The following is a 25,153-nucleotide window of genomic DNA, read 5'->3' as shown; positions in this document are numbered from 1 at the left end:
AATGTAGGTAATTAATATTTTTTAAACTTCTAGTACATCCAACCTTGTTACCCTCCAAAAAGACTTCATCAATTTTACACCACCAACAACAAAGTGTTAAAAAGCTTGTCTAACAATATTGCAATAGTGCAAATTATTTTGTACCGATCCCTTTGATGAACTGCCAATATCTGTTGGATCATAGAAAAAGCAAGGGAGTTCCAGAAAAACATCTACTTCTGCTTTATTGACTATGCCAAAATCTTTGACTGTGTGGATCACAACAAACTGTGAAAAATTCTTAGAGATGGTAATATCAAACCACCTTACCTGCCTCCTGAGAAATCTATATGCAGGTCAAGCAGCAACAGTTAGAACCAGACATGGAACAACAGACTGGTTCCAAATCAGGAAAGGAGTACATCAAGGCTGTATATTGTCACCCTGTTCATTTAACTTATATGCAGAGTACATCATGCAAAATGCTGGGCTGGATGAAGCAAAAGCTGGAATCAAGACTGCTGGGAGAAAATATTAATAACCTCAGATATGCAGATGACACCACCCTATGGCAGAAAGGATAGAAGAACTAAAGAGCTTTTTAATGAAAGTGAACGAGGAGAGGGAAAAAGCTGTCTTAAAATTTAACATTCAAAAAACTAAGATCATGACATCCGGTCCCATCACTTCATGGCAAATAGATGGGGAAACAGTGGAAACAATGATAGACTTTTTCTTGGGCTCCAAAATCATTGCAGATGGTGACTGCAGCCATGAAATTAAAAGACACTTGCTCCTTAGAAGAAAAGCTATGACCAACCTAGACAGCATATTAAAAAGCAGAGACGTTACAAGGTCTGTCTAGTCAAAGCTATAGTTTTTTCAGCAGTCATGTATGGAGCCAATCAGTCCATTCTAAACAAGATCAGCCTTGGGTGTTCTTTGGAAGGAAGGATGCTAAGGCTGAAACTCCAGTACTTTGGCCACCTCATGTGAAGAGTTGACTCATTGGAAAAGACTCTGATGCTGGGAGGGATTGGGGGCAGGAGGAGAAGGGGATGACAGAGGATGAGATGGCTGAATGGCATCACCGACTCGATGGACGTGAGTTTGAGTGAACTCTGGGAGTTGGTGATGGACAGGGAGGCCTGGCGTGCTGTGATTCATGGGGTCACAAAGAGTTGGACACGACTGAGCGACTGAACTGAACTGATCTGATGGATGTGAGAGTTGGACTGTGAAGAAAGCTGAGTGCCGAAGAATTGATGCTTCTGAACTGTGTGTTAAAGACTCTTGAGAGTCCCTTTCCACCTCCAGGGGATCTTCCTGACTGAGGAATAGAGTTGGACATGACTTAGCAACTAAACCACTCCCTTGGACTGCAAGGAGATCAAACCAGTCAATCCTAAAGGAAATTAGTCCTGAATATTCATTGGAAAAACTGATACTGAAGTTGAAGCTCCAATATTTTGGCCACCTGATGCGAAGAACTGATTCAATGGAAAAGACCCTGAAGCTGGGAAAGACTGAAGGCACAAGGAGAAGGGGATTTCAGAGGATGAGATGGTTGGATGTCATCACCAACTCAATGGCCATGAATTTGAGCAAGCTCAGGAAATTGGTGATGGACAGGGAGAAGGAAATGGCAACCCACTCCAGTGTTCTTGCCTGGAGAATCCCAGGGACGGTGGAGCCTGATGGGCTGCCATCTATGGGGTCGCACAGAGTCGGACACGACTGAAGCGACTTAGCAGCAGCAGCAGAGCAGCAGCAGCAGGAATAATTTAGGAGAAGGCAGTGGCACCCCATTCCAGTACTCTTGCCTGGAAAATCCCATGGACGGAGAAGCCTGGTGGGCTGCAGTCCATGGGGTCGCTAAGAGTCTGACATGACTGAGCAACTTCACTTTCACTTTTTACTTTCATGCATTGGAGAAGAAAATGGCAACCCATTCCAGTGTTTTTGCCTGGAGAATCCCAGGGACGGGGGAGCCTGGTGGCTACCGTCTATGGGGTCACACAGAGTCAGACACAACTGAAGCGACTTAGCAGCAGCAGCAGGGAAGACTAGTGTGCTGCAGTCCATGGGTACAAAGGGTCAAACATGACTGAGCAACTGAACTGAACTGTAAATTATTTATGTATCCCTTTGATGAACTGAAATGTATCTTCTGCATTATTTTCACACATGATTCATTTCTGCAAAACAACAGGAAATTTAATGGTGCAAAAGTTGAATAATGAAGTAACATATCATTATAGATTCTAAAAAAGGCAAGAAATATAAAATTCCTAATGGTCTTTTGCTTTTTCAGACACTGGTATGGTGTGGATTTCTCCTATTTTAGAATCAAAGATGATGTTAGTTTTCTAACACAAGATGCTAACTCTCAAAGTAGTAGAACCTAATTCAAAAAAAAAGTCTGATGACCACCAAGCAGGCAATATTGGTTTTTTTTTCTTTTATCTATAAATGTGATAGAAATGTATCAGTGTAACTCTACGATTTAAACTTTTCTTGTATTGCCGAAATATGATTGCCTTTTTTCTTAATAAATTGCCAGATATCAGTTGTGAAACTTTTGGTATCTATTTCTAAATGAAATTTTTTGTAGATTTCTATGCCATTTGGGGGAAGATTTTCATATTGTTATCATCATAAGCACTGAAAGTAAATTGGAAGGTTTTATGTTTTCTTTCTCTGCTTTTAAACAATTTTATATATTGTGTGAACCATCTGTTCTCTAATAGTTTATAGAATTTCATCTATGAAAGACTCAAGCTATGTTTTTCTGGAGGTAATTTACCATTAATTTCTAGAATTTCTATGTCTTCTAAATGAATGCCATTAAATTTTTCTAGAAATTATTCATTTAATTAAGCTTGTAAATTTATAAGTACAGACATTATAATTTCAATATCCTTTATATCTATAGTTTATACTCATTTTGGAATCTTATTTTGTTTTTCCCTTGATTATATTAGCTAACTTTGTTATTGTCATTGTTATTATTTGTTTTGCTTTGTTCATAAACAGCTTTTGAATCATTTATCTACTGCCATCTGTTTTCTGGAAAATTCTAAGTCATTACCTCTTCATGTTTCTACCACATTCTCTTTCTTTTTTTTAGATTCCAAGTACACATATGTCAGATATTTTCCCCATATTTCACTGGTCTCTGATGCTTATGTATTTTCCATCTCTTTGTTTTTTGATACCTTCTTCTTACCAATTTGCTAATTCATTAAATCTGTTTTAATGAAACCTATATATCCAGTTCTTACTTGCAATTACTAACAATTTTTCAGTTCTCAAATTGCTTTTAACTTATCTGTGCTTTTTCCAGTTTTCTGTTAACGTTCTCCATCCTTTTTTAATAAATGTATCACAAATATTTTAAAATCCATGCCTGATAATTCCTATATCTGGATCTCTTGTAGGTCTGATTTTATTGTTTGTTTTAATTTTTCTCTCTTAGTTTTTGGTCAACATGACCATAAATTTCTTAATGTAATGACATTGTATATAAAAAACAATTTGAAACTCTGGACAATGGTGTCTTTGTCTAGATGGAATTTACCTTTGTTTCTGACAGAAAATTAAGGCAAAGGATTTTCACTTTTATATAATTGATTAAAGTTGATTGAAATGACTCAAAGGGAAAGTCACTTAGTCCTGTTTGACTCTTTGTGACCCCATGGACTATACAGTCCATGGAATTTTCTAGGCCAGAATACTGGAGTGGGGAGCCTTTCCCTTCTCCAGGGGATCTTCCCATCCCAGGGATTGAACCCAGGTCTCCCGCATTGCAGGTGGATTCTTTACCAATTGAGCTATTAGGGAAGACCCAAAATGACTCAAAACTGGGACTTTGTTTTCCCTGTGAGAGTTAGCCCATACTCCTGGGGTGTAACTGTTTGGGAGCCCCAGTTGAAAACCTTGGGTATTTACAAGCAACTCTTCTTTCTTATTGCTATTCTGTCACTAAGTTGTGTCTGACTCTTTGCGACCCCATGGACTACAGTATAACAGGATTCCCTGTCCTTCACTATCTCCCGGAGTTTGGTCAAGCTCATGTCCATTGAGTTGGCGATGCCATCCAACCATCTCATCCTCTGTTGTCCCCTTCTCCTCCTGTCTTCAATCTTTCCCAGCACCAGGGTCTTTTCCAATGAGTCAGCTCTTCACATCAGTTGGCCAAAGTATTGGAGTTTTAGCTTCAGTCCTTCCAATAAACACTCAGGACTGATTTCCTTTAGGATTGACTGGTTTGATTTCCTTGATGTCCAAGGGACTCTAAAGCTGGCTCTCAATTTTAGTTTGGGGCCCCCAGCCCCATAAGACTACCCTAAAATCTGCTGAGCCTCTAAGCCTCTCAAATATTACTTTCTGCAAAACTTCTAGCCTCTCAGCCTTCACCTATGCTTCTAACTGGCAAATCCCTTAAGATAAAAAGTGGCACCAGAAATGGGGTTCATCTTTCGGGGCTCTTCTCTCCAGAATTCTGGCCTTCAAGTCCTTGCTACCTTGGTAGCTCCTCAATGTCATCCAACAGATTTTGTTGTTCTTGTTAGTTTATTTCTGTTTTCTCAGTGTGTGTGTGTGTGTGTGTGTGTGTGTGTGTGTGTGTACACACGCGCGTGCACATGCGGACACTCACACTCAGTCACTCAGTCCAACTGTTTGTGATCCTACGGACTGTAGTCCGCCAGGCTACTTTGTCCATGGGATTTTCTCAGTGTGTTGAACTGGTTTAAAAGTAAAGAGTCTTCTATGATCACAAAAGGAAGAATTTCATTATGTTTTCTCAGTAATTAATTTCTGTTTTTATGTTTATTGATTTAATTTCTTTTTTTGATTTCTTTTATTAAGGTTTTTCTTACTGAATTGAATATTTAATTTGTTAATTTTTTCTTCTTTGTTGCTTTGAACAATGTAAAATGTAAACTCATTTTCAACTTTTTAAATAAATCTCCATGAGTGGTAACCAGCATGATCATAGAACCTGATGTAGCATCCCAAAATTTATCTAGTAAATATTTGATGATTTTATACTTGGTATTCATTATTCACTTCCCATTTTTTTTAAATAGCCCTCAAATTTGGCCCTATTCTCCTTCCAGCTAAATTACTTTGAGGGAAACCAATCCTACTCTTATCTCCAATTTTAGGTCCTCAGTTCAGTCGCTCAGTCACATCCAACTCTTTGAGACACCATGGGCTGCAGCACTCCAGGCCTCCCCGTCCATCACCAACTCCCAGAGTCCACCCAAACTCATGTCCATTGAGTCAGTGATGTCATCCAACCATCTCATCCTCTGTCGTCCCCTTCTCCTTCTGCCTTCAATCTTTCCCAGGATCAGGGTCTTTTCAAATAAGTCAGCTCTTTGCATCAGGTGGCCAAAGTACTGGAGTTTCAGCTTCAATATCAGTCCTTCCAATGAACAATCAAGTCTGATATCCTTAAGGATGGACTGGTTGGACCTCCCTACAGTCCAAGGGACTCTCAAGAGTCTTCTCCAACACCACACTTCAAAAGCATCAATTCTTCGGCACTCAGCTTTCTTTATAGTCCAACTCTCACATCCATACATGACCACAGGAAAAACCGTAGCCTTGACTAGATGGACCTTCGTTGGCAAAGTAATGTCTCTGCTGTTTAATATGCCATCTAGGTTGGTCATAACTTTTCTTCCAAGGAGTAAGTGTCTTTTAATTTCATGGCTATAATCACCATCTGCAGTGATTTTGGAGCCCCAAAAAAACAAAGTCTGTCACTGTTCTTACTGTTTCCCCATCTATTTCCCATGAAGTGATGGAACCAGATGCCATGATCTTCGTTTTCTGAATGTTGAGCTTTAAGCCAACTTTTTCACTCTCTCCTCTTTCACTTCCATCAAGAAGCTCTTTAGTTCTTCTTCATTTTCTGCCATAAGGGTGGTGTCATCTGCGTATCTGAGGTTACTGATATTTCTCCCGGCAATCTTGACTCCAGCTTGTGCTTCATCCAGCCCAGCATTTCTCATGATGTACTCTGCATATAAGTTAAATAAGCAGGGTGACAATATACAGCTTTGACATACTCCTTTTCCTGTTTGGAACCAGTCTGTTGTTCCATGTCTAGTTGTAACTGCTGCTTCCTGACCTGCACACAGATTTCTCAATTTTAGGTCCTGGGTTAGTTGAAATCAAATGACATATTTTATTCTCCTGGCCACAATAATTTGTTCAGTTGTACACATATGCTCTAATCAAATTAATTGAGTCATCTCAATATCTTGCTTGGAATCCTAAGAATACTCTTTCTTTCCTTTTTGTGAGTGAGAAAAATCAAACCCTGTTTTCTCTTGGTATTCATCTTGCAACCACAAGAGAAGCCTTTTAGGGAGTAACATGATACATGCATGGTGCTGGACAGAGCTGGAACAGTCACTGAGCAATTGACCTGGAACCTTGATTAAACCATGCTGGAAGCCCACCTTCCAGCTGGACTTTTAAATTACAGAGCCAATAAATTCCCTTTATTATTTAAGCCAGTTTGAATCTGATTGATTTTTCTTTCCCTCACAAGTAAATGTATTCTACCTAATACCCTTTGCACTTAACAAACACTTTGCAATGATGGTGATATTAAAGAAAAGGAAAACACACAAGGGAAAAAAACAAACAAACTAGATTTATAGTTTTAAGACCACATTCAGTTGCCCATTAAATAAAAATATAAGCCACTCATTTTTAGCATCTAGAATCTTATTTGTTTTGTTCCTCACTATATCCCGAGTACCTAGTCTAGTGCCTACCAGTTTTCAATAAATATTCAACAAGTACCTTATTGAATAAGTGAACAGTTATGAATACGAATGATGTTTTCTAAAGCTATTCCCGTAAACTCAAATAGTGGAAGAAAAGCATTTTCTCAGAGTGTAATTGAGAAATGTCTCAATGCCATGCCTAGGAAAGACTCTTAGCGCTCAACGGTCTCATTCAAATGAAATGCTTTGTTCCTAAGATTGCCCACATTCAAAGGTTAGATGCATAAAGAATAGACATAAATCCAAAGTACTTATAATAATAAATTTCATGACATATGTTTTTATAGAATATCAATAAGAATAGCACCAATATGTAAACCATATATAACCAAGCCATAGGACTTTTGGTTCTCTCATTTGTAAAATATGCTAAATGAATGATTCTAAGATAACTCTTGCTCTAAAAATAGTATGAGTTTATAATGCCAAAGCTGATCTTTCATCATTAGAGGGATCAAATCCATTCACACCTCTTGCCTCTTCTATGGACTCTGTGGCACTTCCACTAGCTTGATAATCTATTCAGACTGCAAAAACTTAACGGTTTGGGATTTGCATGTCCAAGGACCAGGAAAATTTCAAAGGGGCTCTAAGCTCAGCTGATTAAAGACAGCATGAATCAGTCCTCCTCCTCACCCAAAGATCTCTTTAGTGAGGACTGGGGATGGCAAGCAGGATGGGCAACATTAGTCCTATCAGATCTTTTCCAAGTTAAAGCAATGAGTCAAATTAAGGTAGGAATTGGGATTGAGGTAAAGGAGGGAAGTGATTGTAGACTAAGAGGCAAACATATTCAATGTTGTTATATTTTGCCCGTAGAGGAGGATTTGAGTCTATGCCAGGCTGGTAATAGCAAATGTTTGGCCCTCAAAGTGTTTCCCACCCTGACATCTGCCATGGAAGAAGAGACAGCAGTCAGCAAGGGGCTGTGGGGGCTTGGAGTCTAATGCTTTGGACGGAGGAAGAGTGGCAAGGGTCCTGGGTGGCAACACAGGTGGCAGCCAAGTGGCAACTTACATGCCAGATGGGCGAGTGTCACATGCTGCCCTCTGGCATACACAAAACCCATTTTAGGGAATTAAGGAAGCCCTGCACTTCTCAAATGGACAGATGATGCCAAAGAGAAAGGTACAAAATTCTACTCTGTGGAAACTGATGAGTAAAACCAAATAAAGAATTCTTTCTTGGAGAAGAACTGTAAATAAATGAAAGGATCAATTTCAATTTGCTAATAAGGAAGACAATAGCTTCCACTGTAACCTGAAGAAAGAGAAAACGGCTAAAATGAGTTCATTCTACAAGAAGCTACCCTCGGCTTCCCTTTATAATCCACCTCCTGTCTAGGCATTAATATTCTCCCATCTTTATTCTGTCTGCTCATCTCGGTTCTAAGCTTTCTCCACAAGTATATTCACCACTGTGGGTAGCTACCCACATTCTTGTAGGCATGGTAATGGATCATTTAAAATGGGAAATTGCTTCTTTAAAGCTACAAGACACTTTTAAAGCCAAGACAGTTGAAAAGATGTCATTGTAAGTTAATACAACAAACAGAATCTGGAAAAAATTCTTTCCAAATGTATTTGGCCATGAAGAAGGAAGTGGGTCAGAAAATTATGACCCCTGCATACTTAGCCTAACATACATCCTCATTCCAGACAACTAATTGTGAGCTATTGGAAATGGAAGCCTAAAGAGAATATCATAAAAAGACATTCTCATAGCTTCTTCTATGAAGATTCTATAAATAGCCTGGAAATAATCTCCAGGAGACTTTTTGCAACAGCTTGTGGACTGGTAGCAGTAATTAACAGAATCCAAATAAAATGCAATCTCCCACTTAAACACTGTTACGATTTCTTGTTTTTCTTTAAAATTGTGATTATTTCTTGCTAGCTTCCTTGGCTCAAAAGGTATATTTAAATTGCCCTACTTCTGCTCCCTGTATATCAAAGAGTGGGGAAAAAATACAGTCTAGTAAGCCAGAAAGGAAAACATTTCTATAAGCATATAATCTTACTTTAAACTGGTGAAGCAAATAGAAGTAACTAAAAATATTATATCTTTGATTTCCATATTCATTACCTCCATGAGATTATATGTAGTAGTTTCAGTAACTGGCTCTTTATTTCTAACTAACTGTATGTAAAAAAGTTCAAGCATAAATCCCAAAAAGAGGGAATTTTACTTAGCTATTAGAAAGAATAATCTTCCTTTAGGGAACTCTGAAATACTGGAAGAAAAAAACAAGGAAGTTAGAGAATTTTATTTTATGAGATTATAAAGAAGAAAGTCACAATTTTAAGGATAGTTTATCAACATTTCCCAAAGAAAGATATGAATTCTCTTATATTTCATAAATTCACTAATGGCATGACACTGTACATTTTAGGAGGGTGATGGGACCACTCTTTGTTGCAGAAAATTTTTGCCTAGTAATGGTGCATAAATGCTCTAAACTTCTAATTTTCTTTGTGCTTTTGAGTAGCAAGATGACCCTGAAAATTATTCCAATCATAATCAATAAATGAGGTTACTGAATAAATGAGATTCATAATAAAATAAGACACAGAAAGCAATTATGTTTTCAAGCTACTAGTGGATACGTGTATAAAGTACAAATTCTGTGGGGTCTCCTTAAAAGTACTTTTTTTTGTTTCACTCTGAGATCTTAAAAACTACATATGTAATTTTAGAATCTTTGTGCACGTGAATGTGTGTGTTCAAAACCAAAACTGAAATTAATAATGGGATTTTATCTAGACATAGATACACTAATAGGTATCTGCATTAGTTTACTAGGCAAGGTACCACAAGCTGGGTGGCTTATACAAAAAAATGAATACAATATTGTAAAGTTAAAAAATTAATTAATTTTAAAAAAAGAAATTTATTATCTCACAGTTGAGGCTGGAAGGCCAATATTAAGGTGCTGGAAGGGTTTATACCTTTAAAGGTAGACAAGAAGAATCTGTTCCTTGTCTCTTGCCTAACTTCTGGTGGCATGTGAGCAATCTCTGGAACTCCTTGCTTCAGAGAAATATTACCCCAATCTAGATCTATGCCTTCTTCATGTGGCATTTTTCCTGTGTGCATATCTGTGTTAAAATTTCCCCTTTTTATAAAGACATCAGTCACACTGGATTAGGGCCCACCATAAAGACTATTTTGAATATCTTTGTAAAGACCCTATCTCCACATAGCATCACATTCTGAGGTGAGTCAGTTTAGGATATCAACATGTCTTTTGGGGGAGATAACAATCTCCTAAAAGAACAATTACACTGATAGAGTAAAAGACACAAAAGCAAGCAAGACCATTTAACCGAACTAGATGTCTGTTTCTGTTTGGTTTTTTTTTTTTTTTTTTTCAATTAAACAAAAACTAATTCTCTACAATTGGTAAAGAAATTGCCTGCCAATGCAGGAGACATAGGAGACACGGGTTCAGTCCTTGGATCAAGAGGATCCCCTTGAAAAAGAAAAGGCAACCCACTCCAGTATTTTTGCCTGGAAAATTCCACGGACAGAGGAGCCTGGCGAGTTACAGTCTATGGGGTCACAAAGAGTCAGACACAACTGAGCACATATACACAGCTCTCTATAATACCAGAAAACATGGGCATTTTAATTCTGCCCTCAGATTGAGCTAGTTCCTAGTGTTTTGCAGGCAAACTACCCACTGGTTAATTTTTTAAATTCAATTTTCCTAAAGTTGTATACAGATACTGGAAAAAAACTAAAACCGTCATACCACTGGAATGACTCAGCTATAATCACAGGTCACATAGGCAGAGCATTTTGTTCTTGGGATGAATATCAAGCAGGCACCACAAAGAAAACCGTTAAAATTAATTATTTCACTGATGTATGTGTTGGGTCGGCCAAAAAGTTCGTTCAGGTTTTTCCATAAGATGTTACAGACAAACCCAAATGAACTTTTTGGCCAACTCAACAGATCACCTGAAACAGTAAAATGTTTTTCAAGTTTGATGTTCAGTCAACTCTCATTTGAAATAATGGAAATAGAAAATACTACACCCAAAGGGGACTTCAAATTTGTCTAATTCAATTACAGATCTGAAAACTATGACAGAGTGAGTGACTTATCTAAGGTAATCTCACAAGTTAGAGTACAGCCAAGAACACAACTCAAGATTTTACTTCCTTCCAGGTGAATGATGTTCTGCCTCACCATCACATCACCTTCGTCTGGCAATCATCTCTTATACTCAGAATTAGGCTCTCAGGGGCTACCTCGAGCCTAGAAAAAAAAAGGTGAGAATCTGTCATAAATGTCATGAGCTATTTCTCCACAGGCCAGAACTAGAATCACCCTCAAGGACTCACACAAAAACTGTGTTGCTATAGAGATTTAAAGTGCAGTATATAATTTTGTTATTGTAACTGTCTGCTTTTTATCTTTAAAGCTTTAGTTCTCTCTAGATTATGGTTATAATTGCTGGATTTTCAAATGTAAAAATCAGGATACATGTCCTACTAGGAAACGTGTTTGTTTCAATACATCTGTACATAATGATTACTCATTTAGTATTATTTCAAAGTGACTCTTTTATGAAAGTTTCAAATTGATTTGAATACTTATATACATATAAATATCAGATCATTGACATTCATAGTGACAATGGAACTATAGGATGGAAATTTTTAAATCAGGATTTCCCTAGACTGGTGTTGGGTTGGGAATAAAGGGCTCTTAGAACACCATGGTTATAGCAAACTAAAGAAGATTAGACAAGTCTGAATGGGTGGAGAAGTGAGAGTGATTGTAATGAGGGCCCTACAAAACAATGGTTTCTTCAGAAGCAACAGATGACAAAACCACCTAGGTGAATCGTATGAAGTCATTTTTGTTTAAGGTTAAATATACCCTCTGACCAGTGCCCAAACAGGCACAGCAAGTGAGTCACCAAGGATGTAACATTTAAGGAAAAACTCCTAACTTACTCTCATGCTAGCCTGAGTGCCTTCTTAAATATTACATCCTAGATGCCTCCTTCTCTTTCATTTTAGTCCAGGCCCATCCCTTCTACCCCTCAGTGGTTCCTGAGAGAGCACCATGTTACAATAGTTTATAAAAATTAATATGCATAATTATAATTCTGAATCATTGGAACACTAAATTACCTCAATAATTCCATCAAATAAGATAGGGAAATACACTTACAATTTAAATGTTAAGTTCCAGCAAACAGAGCATTAAGCTTGGGTTCTGAACAATACATAGTCAACCAGAATGCCTCAGCTCTGATACTGCCAGGTGACTCCTCAATGACTTCATAGTGCAGCTGGGACATGAGATGGAGACATGCCTTTCCCCTTGGGTGGAAGCTGTCTGTGATACCCAGAGTCAGCGCCAACAGCGCTGCTGTACTACTTGCGCCTGCCACTTTCCTCCCCTCTCTGATTGGTCCAGAGCAATCACCTGACCCAGACCCAAGGTGGGCCCATCAAAATTCACCTTCAGAGAATTTGAAATTTAGATTCAAAGGCTGGAGGTCACCAGAATATAGGCATACTTATCATTAAAGCAATTTCCACATTCCTGCAGCCTGGCTGCTGGCCCTTCCTTTCTAGCCTTGGCTGTTCACCATTTTACAGTCCATATGATGGCTTTCCAGCACCTTTCTAGCAAGTCCTCCACTGGGCTGAAGTTTGCTGTTAATTTGTAATTCATACCTCCTAATACCCAAGGCAGAGATAGACAGACTCTCCTCAGGGTGGGAATTGTGCTGGGTGCTAGGGCACTGAGGAGAAACGTAACACAATTTCCACTTTGACAAATCTCACAGAGCATCAGTGGTAAATGTGGCACTGAAAGTGGAAGCGTTAGCCACTCAGTCCTGTCCAACTCTTGGCAACCCTGTGGACTGCAATCCACAATATTCCTCTGTCCGTGGGATTTCCCAGGCAATACCAGAGTGGGTAGTCATTCCCTTCTCTAGAGGATTTTCCTGACCGAGGGATCAAACCCATGTCTTCTGCACTGCAAGCAGATTCTTTACCATCTGAGTCACCAAGGAAGCCCCTGAATGTGGTATTACTCCCACTTATTTGACAATTCCATAATTAATATATGAGTCCATTTCTTTTTTCCAATGAGGAATTGGCTTGGTGTTATTTAAGGTTAGAAACTCTAAGGCATAAAGCTATGTGGTCTTATGTATTATATATAGCCCTTATAGGATATAATCTCCTAGTAAAATGTTTCATTTAAGATACCATTTGATCCTAATAAATTTTAAATATTAAAGATATTTTGGAGGAAAAAAATACCTTTTAAAGAAAAAACTTGAGAAAAAATACCATAAGTTTCCCATAACAAGGAAAGGATATTAAAAATACAATAACTAATATTAAGTGGAATTTTTTTCACACTTTGAAAAATACCTTTTGTTTTAAACATGCAGTATCTCAGCAGCTGGAAAGCTGTGTTATGTGTTTAATTAAATGGCCCACACATGTGTTTATAGTACATAACACTGTGGTCTGTGACCAGATCCCCGGGGTGTACGGTCAGTCTTTTGCCTCATTGAACTCCACGCTGGAGGTCATGGGAAAGGGGTTTCTTATTTGAGTTTTCTCCTCATTTCCACATTTCCTCTACCAACTACCGGCAGATAAACAAAGCCCTGTTCAAAAGGTGACGGACTCCACTGACCTAATCCACTCCGAAATGCCAGCCTGGTCCACACGCCCCCTGGACTAGACCAGCATCGTCCAGCTCACCGGGACTTCCCCTAAGGAATGGCGCAGCCTGCCTCCCTCAGGCCAGGTTCCGTTCGTCTGATTGATTTGCCTTTTTGCTCTCTTCCTCCCCTGGGAAAAGAGATTCTCGGCACAGACTGGGGCAAAGAGAATCGTTTGAGGCTGAGATGCTGATTCTTCCTCAATGAGCTGAAGTTCTCCAGATGGCAGCAAGCGTTCGTCATGCAAATTCTTGGCAGCAGGGAGCCTGTCAAGTGGCTACTGCTGCTCATTGTTACCACCACTCCCCCACCCCCTCCACACAAACGCAGAAGAAATACCATCTGTCTACTGTGGGGCTGAGGGGTACTTTCCAAGTCCCGGAGTGGGTGCCGCTTAGCAGCCCTGTGCTGTATGCACAGCCCAAGCAGGAGTTGCCTCAAGATGGCATCCAGTCTCGAGGATCCCTGAGCCAGGGAGGCCCAGCCCAGCTGGCAATCCCCTCCTCCCTAGCCTGGCCCCTGCCTGGCTCCACGGCGGGGCAGTTTGCTAGCAGATTTCTCATAAGATATTTATGTAACAAAAATAGCAAAACTGGTTCTGTTTATCCCCTCAGATTCTGGGAACAAGATAAACTGAATTAACGACATGTCTCAATCACTAGTGGGACACACAATAGCAGAAAGCATGCTCCGGAAGTGAAAAGCACAGGAAGTGTAAAAAAAAAAAAGTACCTAGAACATCAAAATGATTTGTTTGATTTCCCTTCTCTCTTACAAACATCATCTGATTAATAACCATCTCTCCTTAGAAGTAAAAGTTTTGTGTAAAAATGAAAGCTGTCTCTCAAAAGATTCTAAACCCTAGAGAAATTGTCCACCCGTGAGTTCTGGGAAAACTGCTATCGTTTATTAACTTCATTTTTGTGGTAGGATTTTTTTGGTCATATATACAAATGCAAATAACAGAATAATAAAAAATGCCATATCATCTCTGCATCCCTAATGTTGCCTTTTTAATCCCAGTAGTACAGGAGTAAATTGTTCATATACCTAAATTCAGGTGACACTATCTTCCTTTATCTGTACAAAACTCCTCTTTTACTATTTTTTTAAACTTTAAATCTCCCATAGTACATCTACAAAGTACATGTACTCCCCACCTTTCTAATCTACCTTCTGTATATTTCCTGTATTTGCAAGCTTCAAAAATATGCTCTTTGTGTACTTTTAAAAAATAACATGTGTATATTTTACTGAACTATAAATTGTCTCATTCCTGACATTTTTCACCAATATTATGCCTTTAGATCTATCCATAGTGTTAATCTTCTTCACAAGGAATGTCAGTTTCCTATAAAGAGCCCCATTCTGCCTTGTTTTGCACTCTGCCTTTGAGAGGTAGAGTGACTTCTCCCTTGGTACGTTTGAGAACGGCTGGCTGGCATGCTCTGCTCTGTTCTGCCTATTTTCTCACACGTCCTAGCTGCCTGCAGGGGGTCCACTTTATCTTCTGCTCAGAGGTGGAGACTCTGCCTACCCTGGTTTTCAGGTAATGGTTCCCTTTTCTCTCACACTAAACTGTATTTCCCAATGCTGCACTATCCAACAATAAGAGTAATATTTAGACTTCTAAGGAGTCTTGCTTTTATTACTCCATTTATGCAGAATCCAAGAAAAGAAGAGGATCATTCCTTACTGGGGATCTCCTGGGAGATCCCAATAGCCTTGGTAAACCTAGTTTTTACGGTTTGCATCTTCACATGATACCTACATATTCTTCTGGTGATGGGTACATGCAGTTACCTCCCTCTCTTTTGCTAACATAGCTAACACTGTAAGAAACAGATTTTCCTATGAATATGAGGAGAGTTTCTGCGAGAGGCTCACCAGGAGTGGGATTGCTGACTCATAGTTACATGAATATTTAATTTCACTAAATACTGGTGAATTATTGCCCAAGATGACTATATCACCTTACTCCACTAGCAACTGATATTATGAGAACTTGATGTTATGTGGCGTTCAAACCTTTGTCTATCTGATAATAACTCATTTTTGTTTACATTAGTAAGTATATGTTATTTATTAACTATTCAATCCCTATCCCATGTTTTCCTGAACTCTTATTCATATATTTCATACATGTGTTATTGGCTTTACAGATTTTCTTATTTGCAGGAAACCAATATACACGTTGTGTATGTACTTGGTTTTCACATTATAAATATCTTCTTCTAATCCATTCCTGCCAATTAATTTTGCTTATGGAATCCTTTGTTAAAAACAATGTTTATATTTAGATATTCTCACTTGTGCTCTGGGATATTGCTGGGGTTTCCCTAAATGAGATCACAAAGATAAATTCCTGGGTTTTCTTCCATAAAAGCTTTGAATTTTTGCCATTCAAATTTAGGCCTTTAATTCACTTGAAGTGGATTCTTTTTCTTTTCTTGCACTATGTGTAATATGAAGCATAAATTACAAATTTATTTTTCTTCATGTCTTGACCTAATTTTTCTATTGCTTATATTAAAGAATCCATCTTTTCCTTGCTAATTTCCAGTGTCACCTCAATCACATTTTTTTCTCCTCTTTCTGCACTTTATTCCATTCCACTGTCTACCTATACGTTCCTATGCTAGTACCACATTTTAAAATTTTTTTTTTAGTACAACCTTTTTTAAACATTTTTGTAATATGCCTGAAGTTCTGCTTAGACAAGTTCTTCCTTGGCTTCTTTTTTAAAAATTACTATAAATATGCATGGACCTTTATTTTTGTACACGTATTTTAGAATCAATTTTTAAAGTTACTCAAAAATTCTCTTGGGATTTTGACTGGATATCATTTATACATTAAATTCTGAAAACTTGAAATATATGTGATATTAAGTACATCTTTACATTTATTCAAGTCTCTTTTTGTCCTCTTATTATGTTAACAATATATTGATCCTCTTAAATTTTCTGGTACATAGTATAAGGCTATTTTTGTCTCTACCCTTGTAGTACTTATTTGTTCTTTTACTCATTTCATTGCCTAAAAGCTCCCATAGTGTTATGCCAGCAGGGTTGAATGTGACCATTCTTGTCTTCTCTTCAGCCATAAATGAACTGGGCCTGGAACTCCTCCATTAGGGCTGATATTTGTTGTAGGTTTTTTGTCACACACATGACAAAATGTGTGTCATAGCTAAGCCTTCTCATGAATTGGAATGGTTCGAATTACTTGATGATGCTTAAAATCATAAGATCTTACACTTTCAAGTATAATAGAACATTACAAAATGGTGAATCTCAAAATATTAGCAATCAAGAATGTCAAAAACTTTCCATTATCTTATTGAAACCCACTTTTTCAGATATAAATCCAACAATCATTTTAATGGTATTTTCTATCCATTACTTCCATTTGCTTCTCACTTGAAAAAATATGTTTCAAAACACAAAAAAGCATTTGCTCTGCTATAACCCTACACTAAAGGAGCTAATATACTCCACCTTAGCAAGTTTATGGAACCTATAATCCTGGTTTCATGCTCTGAGCAGCAGTCTTGGACCTGCTTATAAGACCGGCATTCCTGTGTTTGTCCTACTACCTTAAAACTCCTTGAAACACTAGACACTGTACAAATCTCTGTCCCTTAGTTCCTTTCTCTTATCATTTTTTTTTTCCAGTTAGCAAACCATCTTCTCTTACATTTAGGTCTTTACTTCTATGAATTAAAAACCTTACAACTATGAATAAATATGTGCCAAGTGGCTTTATTTCTGTCTTCAAAATCTCACTTCCTTTGATAAGACAAAAGCAGCATTTCCTACTACCATCAAAGATTTTCCAGATGGGAGAATGAAAAGATAGCATAAAAGACAGTACTATGAACATATAATAATACCGATGATCAAATGTATAAAGTAAAAAGATTGCCATTGTTGTGTTTTCTCTGTCAGTTGGCATGTAAACTTAATAAATGCAAGCTCAACTCAATTTAAGTCTCAGTGATAGTGAGGACATAGCTTATGCTAGGAAACACATAGTCCAGTGGTTCTTAAATGTTAGCATACATCAAAGTCAACTGACGGCTAATTCAAGCACAAGTTTCTTAGCCCCCTCCCCACCCCCACCCCCACCCCCCCAGTATAGGATTTAGGGAGGAGTTACAGTAAGCATTTTTAAATTCCCAAGTGATGCAGTTCTGCTGGCCCAGGGATTCACTTTGACAAGACTTGACACAGTTACTTTCGTTTAATATTTATCTTCTCACAGGCAACATAGTTTTTTATTCCCAAAGTTGCTTTTTGTGTCTTGAGTCAATAATCATTACATCTTTAGCAAATTTCAGTATCTCAGTGCATTATGTGGAAGTATATAACATTATTGCTATTCATCCATTTTTGAGCCTATAAAACTGAAATTTCATAATGATTTAACCTAATATTGAGCTTTGCCAAGAGAAGCTTTTGAAATATTTCTATTCAAACAAAAAGCCTCCTGATTATAGCTTTCACATAGTTACCCATGCTCCTTTTCTCAAACTGGAGAGTCTGGTTAGCTTCCCCAGGTTCAAGTTACATCTTGCTTAGTTCTGTAGAGAAGGATAATAGAGGGAAAATGTTCTTTGCTTCAAATAATAGTGTATGATTAAAAAATTCTTAAAAAACAAAATAACGTATCCTGCTGGAGTAGACCATAGCCTTTATGGTTAATTTTCTGTGTTTGGAAAATAACTCCTTCTCATTTCAAAGTACCAAAAAAAAAAAGTATCTTTTATATGTCAGATAATTTGTATCAGTCAATAGTTTTATGGATTAAATATCAACAATACAGAAATAGAAATATTAGAAGTTTAAAAGCCATAGCTAACAATACATATCCATTTGTTGTTGGGTTTAACTCAAAATACTAAAAAGAAATTAATTTAAAAATACAATTATGCAGTTTTGAATACTTTTCTAAAATTTCTCAAGTTTTCAATTCTTTCTCTAATCAAATTAAAGGCTTGTGTTGTCCTCAGGAGCACAGCAGGATCTTCTTTCTAATCCATTAACAGAACCCCTCTCATTATTTTCACCACTCTGGGAATGAAGTTCTTATTTATGGGAAGGCTTAGTTACATATGTGAAAAATCAATTTGTGAGTTTCAAATGAAACTAATTTCTAAAGACCGGCTTAGACATTTAGCTCAGACAGTCACACATCGTAAATTGCACTGATCATCTTAATAACTTTTGGCCAGTCAAACTAAACAAGTCTTTGTCATACCTGGTTTTGCTGCCACTTTGTAAAGCCAGTGAGTCTACATCATCACTTTTAAGTTGACAGGAAACTGGGAAATCAGACTCTCAATGAGGAAATTTTGTAATCATCCAAAACATGTTCCAGCATTTTGACTTCCTTTAAAAGGTCATTAACCAAAGGAAAAAAAAAAGCATCTTGGCAATCAAGTTATCATTTTTGTCCTTGTCAAAAACATTTAAAAAAATTTTTTTATCATTCATAACCATAACTCTTTTATTCTCTATTCATTATGTAGGAAATTTTATTCCATTCCATCTTCTTTTTCATTTTTTTCCTCTTCTTTTCTAATACAAACTAGCTTTGTTTTGTTTTGCTTTAATTTTTACAGTTGAACTTTGCACAGTTTGGTTGTGATATTTGGCTTCTTCTATGGGGTCACAGAGAGTAGGAGATGACTGAGCTACTAAGCATAGCACATTAGCAATTTACTCTATGATTACAGTATTTTCTTATGTGTGATTTAGAGAGGGGGAGGCTTACTTTAATTTACACACAGTATAAAGAACTTGGACTTTTAAAACAGATAAATGTGAATTCTAATCCTTATTATGCCACTTACTAGCTATGTGACCTTAGGCAAGTCACTTATGTCTTGACACTTCAGATTCTCCCTTTTAAAATAAGCAAATTAAAACCTATTCTATATGAGAAAAGTCAATATAGTTACTGAAATTCAATTCAGATGCACAAATTCTAAAAGGCAAAAGTATAAATATATTATCCAAAAACATTACACTTGAAGAGAAGTTAAAAATACCAGGCAAACCTGCATGGTATATGAAACTGATTTGAATTTTTAGAAATCACTTCATCCTACAAGTATATATATCATTTGCCTGTCAAGTTTAGGATCTGGCCTCTGGATTTAGCCCAGAATTTAGAGCAAGTCACAGGATGAGTCTCTAAGGCAATATAACTGCCAGGGACTCTGCTAGGCCCATTGCACACAGCCACAAAATGTTACTTTGGGACATTGTTACCTTGGCCTCTTTTTCCCTAAGGCCTATGTTCTATTATTAATACAACATCATGCCATGAAAATAAAGCCCAACCGTTACTCCAGGCTAAGCAGACCGTTATGGTATGTTATCAAACCTATGATGTGATATCTTATAAAACAACCCATGATTTTATATGCCACTAAGAATGATTAAATGGGCCTTCCCAGATGACTTAGCAGTAAAGAATTAAAGAATCTGCCTGCCAATGCAGGAGATGGGATTTCGATCCCTGGGTTGGGAAGATCCCCTGGAGAAGAAAATGGCAACCCACTCCAGTATTCTTGCCTGGGAAATACCATGGACAGAGGAGCTTAGCAGGCTATAGTCCATGAGGTCACAAAAGAATCGGACACAACTTGGTAACTAATACAACAGAATGACTAAAAAATTGCAAATTAAATTATTACCCTTACTTCTTTTCTTCTCTTAGAATTTTAATTTTATACACACTAAAAAAGCCCATTTAAATTTATTCTGGATCATACATTACTCCTATGCATCTATAAGAAGGAAAACATCAGCAAAATAGATAGGTTAAGGCATTTAAAAAGCTTTTGCATAGTTTAACTTTCTTACCATGTTTTTGTATGAGAATTGGTAACACCTCTGTTTTCCCCACAGTGGCATCATCTGTGCAATTGAGAGACATGATGATGCAGAATTTCTTACAAGAAAGCTCTATCATTGTGTTCAGAATTTTCTTTCAAGCCCCTGACACTAATTCTGCTAGTTCTTTTGCAGGTGTGCAAATAATAACATCCACAATAGGAGTGCCACCTAGCCAACAGCAATTGAAAAACATCCAATGTCAGTGATAAAAATATATAAAAATACAAAAAAAGGTACATCTTAGAATCAGTGAGCTACAGCACTTACTGAATGAGCTATAACTCATTAGGTAGAAATATTTACTACTTCATGAAAATGTATATGAATTTGGAGTATGAGAAAATAGTTTTCTACTGTGTTGTGTTTTGTCCCATTTTTTTCTTTTTTTCCCATTTCTTCCTCTAGAATTATTGTTTTCTCCCTCTCTTAAATTCCATGAAATGAAAACCTGACCACAGAGACAGAGCCAAATAGGAATTTATTTTTCTCACAAAACATGTTAGTCTCAAGATGGAAGAGCTGGAGTAAGTGGCACCACAATGCCATCAGAGACCCATCCTGCTCTCTTTCTCTCTGCCCTGCTTCAAACGCTGTCACATCCTCACGGTTGCAAGATGACTGATGCATTATGGCCATATTCCCGGGAGGAAACAGGGGAAAACAAAGGCTAAAAGACATCATAGAAGTTTCAGTCCTTTTCCACCAGATTTCTTCTTATGGTCTCACTGGTAAACAGTGATTATATGACCAACTCTATTTTCAAAAGAGTCTAAGGAGAGAAATGTTTTTTAACTGGGAACATGGATAGAAGAGAAAGATAGCCATTGGTAGGAAACTAGATCTACCTGCTACTTTTCTGACCTGAAAAATTTTAAAGTATGACTTAGTATGATCATCAGATGCCCATGGAGGCCTACAATTTTTATTTTATTTAGTCTGAGAAATTGGGTAGAATTTGACTTGGAATTAAACTAACGTTTGCAAACACTCATGTGTTGTATACCCTTCTCTTCATAAAAAGCACTAGCTATACAGTAACCATAAATGAAAGACATCAAAATGCTTAAGAAGAATTAAAGTAACATAACACTACAGTAGCTTCCTAATCCAGAACAATGTTTTACCCATAACAAGCCATTAATGAATGTGTATAGAATGAATTAGAATTCTCATTACTTTTCAATAGATACATTTTGGGTTTATTTGTTTCTACCTCAGATGGGAAGGGAGGAACCAATCACAACGGTATATTAATAACCCCTTACATATACATTTAGCCCCAATTACTCTATCACATTCCAATTTCAACTTTTAAAATAGGAAATTGTAAAAGGTATTTATTTAAATATTAACCATAAGTTGGTACAATCATTTCTCCAGCAAAGCAAATAGCATGTCCACTGATGTTACAGTTCAAACTTGCATAAAAGTTTTATACTCTGAAATATTTGTGGTTTGCCCCCCATCAGTCTCACTGTCAGTTTTTCTCAGCATTCTGCTCTGCTTACCAGTTCTCTAGACTCTCTCACCCACCTATGTACTTGGACTTAACTACAGTCCCAGAAAATCATCACCTCAATATCACGATTTCTTGTTATTCCTTATACCAATCAGGATAAAATATTGTAAGCTTTCCCTCTGTAACTATAGGCTACCTGGCTTTCCTTCTCTCTTCTCTCCAATTTCCTTCTCTCCAATTATCTCAGTTTTCTTGATCCTCTTTCCACAAAGTACATTCAGAAAATGCTCTTTGCTATGAGCCTTGTACCTTTCTCTGGGAAGATACCATTTCTGCAACCATAGAGTTGTACACAGTTTTAATCAGAAATTATTACATAATCTATTCCACTGATATCTATTTTATATCAGTTTTTAGATTTCTTATAAACAGTTGCCAATCATTATAGTATTCTAACCGTCAAGTCTATCAATTTCTATTTTACAATTACTGTACAGATTTGATAGATCTTAACCATAGCACATTCCCATAGTTTTTGTTTGTTTTTGTTATTTAACCCTTTGGAGGTCCTTTATGTTCACACTAATGTACATTATCTGCATTAGATGCTAGGCTACTGGGGAATAGCAGACTATGTCTAAATAGTCCTCATATCCCCAGAACCCCACAGAGTATTTCACGTAGAAATGTACAATAAATGTGTATTGGGTGGATGAATAATTCTTATCCACAGATTTTCTATAATTCTCCCTTCCTATTAGAAAAAAAATGAACAAACAAAACATTATAAGTGATGTGCCCATTTAACTAGCCTCTTGACATGAGGCTATCACTTGCCTCAAGCCAGATCTGAGGAATGCTCTCTTGATTGTTCATGTGTTCAGACTTCTAAAGTAAATATATACATCAGACTTGAAAAACATCCAACCTGGTATGCCTAGACTCTCTTTCCACCTTGAGAGCTGTTTTCCTATTTGCAGTGTTGTTTCATTAGGTCATGAAAGAGTCCCCATCAGAAGGCTGGTACATGCCCTTAGTAGAATCACACTTGACTATGGTTTTAAAAAAAAGTTGGCAACAAAAAAATTAATAATAATAATTTGTTCAATATTACTCTGTTTTCTAAAATTTGGTTTGCTTACTTTTCTACTTCATATGTTTTCATTCCTCAGTTTTCTTCTGCATCTTCTGATCATTGCAATGTACTCAATACTTTCAACTAGCCCTTTAAAATTTGTTTCCTCAACAAACATTTGTCAAAACCACCTCTATGGAAAATGCCCCCAGCCCTGCCAATCGTGCTATTCATGATCCCTCCAGCCCCTATTCTCCCCAAATTGGTCTATCTCTTGTACTGAGGCTAAACATTTTTGTCCCTATGTGACTGTCCTGTTGGAGCTGGTATTCACTTAAGGGGAAAGGTGGTCCTTTTGTTAATTATATGGAAATTACATAGATCATAAGATGGAAAATTATGACTGAAAAGGCAGAATGTAGACTGTGGATAAACTGGATTCCCTTCACTTCTGCAGCCCCAATCTCTTGACTCTAGAATGGAGATATCCTTGAACTCTTATAGGGTGGTAGGAGAAAGATGGCCATTGCCATATTGAAGTCAGAATGAGAATTTGGCAAAGCAGTTAGTATACATTTGGACTGGCGACTGGAGAGCAAGAATAACCAGTCACTAACTTACTTCCTGAGTAAGCTATATTACTCTGTTGCTATCCACTACATTCTGTTAAGGCTACTAGTCACTCTGTGTGGTGTTAAGGGACAGGCTCATGTTCACTCACTTCAGAATGAGCTAAGGAGAGCGCATCACTCCCTGATGCCAACAAGGAAATGGCAATTGTTACTGATGAGATCTCAAAGGAAGGGGCCAGCTCACAGTCCTTCCTCCACCAGGATTTGTCTGCCAAAATTGCAATCTGATAGTCTGCAATTAGAAAGCGAGCCAAGAGAGTTCCTATAGAGCATTCTGTGTGCTGTTCATTTTGCTGTCATACAAGGATAAAAAAAAATGAACAACTCTGACCAGAAAGAGCTTACATTCTAGGAGGGCATGCAGTCCATGAAACAAGCAATTATAATAGTGTCATACATGACATGATAATACTACATACAAAGTAAGGGTCTGTCTTTCTTTGATACCTTCAAAATTATAGTAATTTTTTGTTTTTCCTTTTTAAGGCTCTCCACTTTACTTTTCTTGTTGTTCTACAACCACCACAGAATTTAAAACTTTAAATATTGCCTCTTTTTATAGGATAGTAAACCTGTGTTTACCATGTGAAATATACTATGGTTTTTTGGGGAGTCCTTAAAGCCATAGAATTAAATGGTTAATTTCCTTAAAACTTAAATTCTACTAATATTTATGCCAATGGCTAAAATTTAATATTAACATAATCACTGGAATATGAAGTAGAATGCAAAATTAATGGTCAATGTGTTTTAAGTTACTGAATTCAAAGACCCTCTTTGCTTAAAGCAAAGGGCGTTAATTCTATCCTGAAACCCTCAGGAGTAATGGACGCTTAATGAAATATTTTTAGAAGTTCTGATTAAAAGCTCTAAGCAAATACTAGCCAACAAGCCACTATCCTTTTTCTTAAAACTATAAATTGTGCATACACACCAAAGAACACACAGTGCACTACTATTCACATTCTCATGCATCCCATCCTGTCCCTACACCACCATCCTGAAATTTTCTTCATTCTGTTTTTTGTTCAATGTTTTTATGACATATACATGTATCCCTTAGCAATATATTGCTTTTGTATTTTTTTAATACAAAAATTTTTTTTTAATAAAAGGTATTCACACTGGAGGACTTCCCTGGTGGTACAGAGGATAGGAATTTGCCTGCCAGTGCAGGGGACACAGGTTTGATTCCTGGTTCAGGAAGATTCCACACGCCATGGAGCAACTAAGCCTATGCGCCACAACTACTGAGCCCTAGAGCCTCAGTTTCTGAAGCCCCTGCACCTAGAGCCTGCGCTCTGCAGTAAGAGATGCCACCACAGTGAGAAGCCCATGCACCGCAGCGAAGATTAGACCCGGCTCTTGGCGACCAGAGAAAGTGCGCAGTCAGAAACGAAGACCCAACGCAAGCAAACAATTAAACAGCAATTAATTTTAAAATTTAAAAATATAAAAGATGCTCACTTTATATTTATCCTGTTGAAATAGGTTTTTTCCACTCACACTGATACTTGTTTATTTTGTATAGATACATATATATAGGAGCTATGATTAACTGACTTTCACAGCTGTATA

The sequence above is a fragment of the Ovis aries genome, chromosome 8 (genome assembly GCF_016772045.2).
Source record: "Ovis aries strain OAR_USU_Benz2616 breed Rambouillet chromosome 8, ARS-UI_Ramb_v3.0, whole genome shotgun sequence".
Taxonomy (NCBI): Eukaryota; Metazoa; Chordata; class Mammalia; order Artiodactyla; family Bovidae; genus Ovis; species Ovis aries.
This window is presented reverse-complemented; position numbering follows the sequence as displayed.